General features: G+C 45.9%; 1 protein-coding gene across 1 annotated transcript in view; it reads left to right on the forward strand.

Annotated features, from left to right (window-relative positions):
* The first annotated feature begins 3,402 nt into the window (after window positions 1-3,402).
* Window positions 3,403-5,681, forward strand: part of elk3 (ETS transcription factor ELK3) — a 22,035-nt gene continuing 19,756 nt past the window's right edge. The window contains exon 1 of the mRNA XM_012814303.3: window positions 3,403-3,869. The gene's annotated coding sequence lies outside the window, so the exon portion shown is untranslated. The remainder of the gene's footprint in view (window positions 3,870-5,681) is intronic.

Here is a 5,681-nt window from a genome sequence, read left to right on the forward strand (position 1 = left end):
ATCGATCCATGTGACATTAGCCAGTGTGCTGCATTGTGGGAGTAGTAGTTTCTAATGTGCTCTTTGCTACCGGCTTTCCGAAAGACCAAGCGTACTACGTTCGTAGTGCCATCTAGCGACTATATGTGGAACTTTTGTGGGTTACGGTTAGGCCTTGTGAATAGGCTTATATTTTGTAAATTCCTCAGTTAACATTGTCATTGAGTAAGTTGAGTATCTCCAATAAGTGCTATTTCCCTTTAAATTAAATAAAGGAAAAATAAAATATCTCATTATTTGGTTAGGGTTAAGTTCAGTTTATCTATCACCCAGTTTAATATTCAGATAGGAAGTTTGTTCACATGTATTTGCAACTGTTTTGTTTTATGTATGAACTGTTGCCAATGTTGGATTGTTCATTTCGGGAATTTCAGTGCTGTGACATTGTCGCTGAAACTATAATGCTAACATTGGCATCAAGTTTCAGAGAACGTTTGAACTGTTCTGCGGATGACACTCAACTGTACTTGTCTTTCACCAGGATGACTCCACAACATAGGCTCAAACTTCTGCATGCCTTAGTGATATTTCAGCTTGGGTGATGTATCGTCATGCCTCGGTGATATTTCAGCTTGGGTGATGTATCGTCATGCCTCGGTGATATTTCAGCTTGGGTGATGTATCGTCATGCCTCGGTGATATTTCAGCTTGGGTGATGTATCGTCATGCCTCAGTGATATTTCAGCTTGGGTGATGTATCGTCATGCCTCTGTGATATTTCAGCTTGGGTGATGTATCGTCATGCCTCAGTGATATTTCAGCTTGGGTGATGTATCGTCATGCCTCAGTGATATTTCAGCTTGGGTGATGTATCGTCACCTTCAGCTCAATCTTTCACAAAACTCCCTATAGCTGCTAGAATTACATTTAAATCCCTCACTCTGGCTTATAGGCTCAGGTGCTTGCACTGCCGCCTCACAGCAAGAAGGTCATGGGTTCGATCCCCGCATGGGGCGCTGTTGGCTCTGGGGGGCAGGTCCTCCCCAGACCTTCAGTGCTCAGGTGGGCTATCTCCCGGGCCTTTCTGTGTGGAGTTTGCATGTTCTCCCCGTGTTCACAAGAGGTTTCCTCCACTAAGAACCCCAACAGAAAAACATGCAAAAAGAACAGAACACTCCTGTCCGTCCCTGACCGAGACGGACGGTTCACTTGGTCCCCGGGCGCTGAGAAGCTGCCCACTGATCCTGGAGGAGGGACGATCCGGGATGGGTTAAAGGCAGAAGTTGAATTCACCGCGACCTCAGGCCTGCATGTGCGTGTGTGTCCTGTGTCGCTTACATATATAACACGTGTGTGTTGCAGTGAGTCGTTTGTGCAATAAAAAACTGACAGCAGTCAGCCTTGTGTTTATAGGACAGCCACTGGAACAGCACCTGCCTATTTAAATGCTATGATTCAGCTCTGCCCCCCCCCCTCTCGCCCGCTATGATTCAGCTCTGCCCCCCCCCCTCACCCACTATGATTCAGCTCTGCCCCCCCCCTCACCCGCTATGATTCAGCTCTGCCCCCCCCCCTCACCCGCTATGATTCAGCTCTGCCCCCCCCCTCACCCGCTATGATTCAGCTCTGTCCCCCCCCCCCCTCACCCACTATGATTCAGCTCTGCCCCCCCCCCCTCTCACCCACTTCACTCCTCTGCTTTGTGTTTGTTGTCTTTGTTGTGTCTGCAGCAGGAAATTGCACTCGTGACTCCTTTCACTCGTGAATGCTCTGTGGTGGAATGACCTATCTAGTGCTGTTGGTTCAAGCAACAGCCTTGGTAAATCAGAATCAGAATCAGAATCAGAATCAGGTTTTATTGGCCAAGTAAGTTTGCACAAACAAGGAATTTGACTTGGTAAAGTGACTTTCAGTGTGCTTACACAAAATATACAACACAATACAATACAATACAAACAAACAAACAGTGCAACAGTGCAATGGACTAAGGAGTTTAAGAAAGTATGTACAAGGCGGAATGGCTATATACAGTAGCTGTGAAATGTTGCACAACAGTAGTGCAAAGAAGAAGTGGAGAGTGTGAGAAGTGCAGGGATAAATATATAAATATAAATATATATGCTACAGTGGGTTATTCAGTAGTGAGACGGCGAGGGGGAAGAAACTGTTTTTGTGTCTGGAGGTTTTGGCGAACAGTGATCTGTAGCGTCTACCAGAGGGGAGGAGTTTGAATAATTTGTGTCCGTAAAATGTAATGTAAAAAGTGGTTAAAAACTCACCTTTTAAACTATCATCTGTCTAATGAGGTAACTTGCTTGAAGCCTACTCTAGGCATAGGTTTGGCATTTATTATTATTATTATTATTATTATTATTATTATTAATGCTATTATTATTATTACTATTACTATATTATTATTATTATTTCTACCTAATGTAATATTTTTCCATTAGGCTGGTATCACTGGCGTTTGTATGTGTTTTATATTGATCTCTTTTCTAATGTCTGTTTTTAATGTTTTGTAAGACGCTTAAGACAAAAGCGTCTTCTAAATACTATATCCATAACCATAACTATACCGCTAGAGGGCGACACTTTATCAGAGATTGCACCTAATTGGACATTTTTAATTAGTTGCATATGTTGTGGCATTTCTGAATGTCGCCTACAGGGGGCATTTTCATATCTGCGGCACCTTAAGAGGTCTTTCTAAAAAAATAATGATATCTATATAACATATTGTTTTCCTACACGGAAAAGCATTCAATTGTCCACTTCTTTGCTGTGTTGTGCAGCATGTGTGTATAGGAGGATGAAAGATCAACAGTGATTTATAAGGCTGCAGAATAGTTGGTTGATATTGTAGTGAGTAAGATAGCCAGAAAGTGAGTGTGAGAGGACGGGTGAGAGAGAGAGAGATGTGTGTGTGTGTGTGTGTGTGTGTGTGTGTGTGTGTGTGTGTGTGTGTGTGGGGGGGGGGTTGGTGAGCTCCAGTTTCCCGTCAGTGAAGGATATCCCTCCAGGAAACCGGAAGATGGATCCACTCCCCTATGGTGGCCCCATCACTCTCTCTCTCTCTCTCTGTTTCACGCACACACACACACACACACACACACACACACACACACACACACACACACAGACACACACACACACTCACACAGACACACAGACACACACACACACAGAGAAAGAGAGAGAGAAAGAGAGAGAGAGACAGAGACAGAAAGAGAGAATATTTCATATTGGAATATGCCATAAAAATGCACATACTGGAACATAACCTTATTCAGGCAATGAATGCGCACACCAATATGCATCAGTTAATTTGGTCACAAACCTCCCTCAATGCAACACGCACACACACACACACACACACACACACACACACGCAAACACACACACACACACACACACGCTCGTGGTGTGGAGGAAGGAACAAGAGCTCCTCCCAGTGGTCCTGGGCAGGAAGACGGTGACGTCAGTTGGAGTGGTCCTGCTCTTAGTTCGGGTTACAATATTAACTGTGTGTGTGTGTGTGAGAGAGAGAGAGAGGGAGAGAGAGCGAGCAAGAGTGTGTGTGTGTGTGTGTTGGCCATCAGCGGGCAGAGTGCGAGGAGTGGAGGAAAAGCGTGTTTACACAGACGGCCGCGCGCCTGGGGAATAATGCGCGAGGGGAAGTGAGCCGGCTCTCTGTCTGCCTGCTCGAACTTCCTGCTCGGAGCAAAGAGAGAAAAAAAAAAACACACACACACACATCGAGAAAAAAAATCAGGATCCCATTACAGTCGTACTGAGCCGAGGAGACGACAGTAAGCATGGAAAAACAGGGCATTTTACGGAATACTTTTCAATAATTCTTGACCAGGAAAAACACATTTACGGACCGGGTAAGTTATAAGTTATATTTTATTCAATGTGTCGAGTCAGTTGGGCATATATTTTTATAAAAATAATGCATTTATCATGTTATTTTAATTGAAGCCAACTGTATATTTAGTTATTCACACCAGGTTATTCTGACATGAATACATTATATCATTGTATATGGCAAAATACTTAGGTCTAAGATATTAGTTCAGTTCAATTAATATATTTGACCCATTAATTGTGGTCAATGAATTAACATCCTGCAGCGGCAGCTATAGATTTTCATTTACGCACCGAGCCTTTATGGGAACGCCGTTTACGGCGCAGAATCTGACCAGTTGGTTATTTACGGCTATGCCCCTTTGAAAAGGCTCGTGAACTAAACGTTTTCAGTGCTGCGCTAAAATTGCGTCCCTGGCTCTTTAAAAGCACTAGTAGAGTTTCTGGTTTGTCTGGAAGAAGCAGTCTAATTGCCATGCGCTTCCGGATTGAATCTGGCAGCAGACAGCATCTTGAGAATGAGTCATAGGGCCAAACAAAGAAACTTTTCAGCTCCGAGATGAGCCGCTGCTGTGCCGCCGATGGTGTGTTTGTTGGTGATGACCAGTCAGTGTGCGCGGTGGGCATCAAAGCGAGAGGGGCAGACGCGTAAAGGGGCAGAGAGGGGCGAGAGGGGCAGACGCGTAAACTGGGTACACTGGTGACGCTGTGTGCTAACCCGAAGGCACCGCGCCAAGAGACAGAGCTGTTAAACTCTACAGCCGCGTCTAGTGTGTGTGTGTGTGTGTGTATGTGCTACACAGTCCTGTTGCAGTAGCTCGCTGAATTTTCCAGTGCCTGCGAACAGGAAGAGCGGCGCACATTTAGTCATAGCTAAGTAATGTCTGAACATACCAAGTAATCTCATTAGGAGTTTCCGTTCGCTCCACACTGGAGGCTTTTGTGCACACTTCACTTCGGCGCGCGGGCAGACCGTCTTCCAGGCGTCAAGTCCTCCTGTTCCTCCCGGCGCTTTTTTAGCGCATCTTCATTAACGTGCGCGCATAATTGCGGTTGACGGGCGCGGCTTGTTGGCAGAGGTCGCAGACACACACTGACTCCGAGGCCAATAGTGCAGACAGTGCGGCTTGCTTCTCGTTCACTGGAGAGCATACCGGCCACACAGTAGCTGTCATCAGTCGCGCGTTGAAAGCGCAAGTCCCATTGTTAAAGCGCAGGCTTGACGGCAGGCCTCCCTTAGAAGTCCCGCGGTGACGAAATTCAGCTGTTCACCACTTTACCGAGATGGAACACACACACACACACTCACTCTCTCTCTCTCTCTCTACCTGTCTCTCTCTGTCTGCCTCTCTCTCTCTCTCTCTGACACACACACACACACACACACACACACACACTCACTCTCTCTCTCTCTCTACCTGTCTCTCTCTGTCTGCCTCTCTCTCTCTCTCTGACACACACACACACACACACACACACACACACACACACACACACTCCCACCTTCACCTCACCTAGATCCCTAAACCCAACCTTTGGGTGTCTATTTGACCTGATTGTCAGTGGGGGTGCGCTGTCAATGATATGGTCCAAGTTTAGGGCAGTTAGGGTATTTGACCCCAGTCCACCCATGGTGGGTGGGGTGATTAAGGGGCATATAGCTGAGCTTGGGCACTAACCCTGAAGCTGTATGGTCGCTTGGCAACGGAGGAATCCTTCTAAAAGCTTTTCAAATCTAGAACCTTCTTATTTGGGGAACTTTTTTGAGTAACAGCTTTATTGCGGATTATAGCAATAAAAAAATCCTGTCAGCCCTGAGGAACCCTTCTGTT

The sequence above is a fragment of the Clupea harengus genome, chromosome 16, assembly GCF_900700415.2.
Source record: "Clupea harengus chromosome 16, Ch_v2.0.2, whole genome shotgun sequence".
In the NCBI taxonomy this organism is placed as follows: domain Eukaryota; kingdom Metazoa; phylum Chordata; class Actinopteri; order Clupeiformes; family Clupeidae; genus Clupea; species Clupea harengus.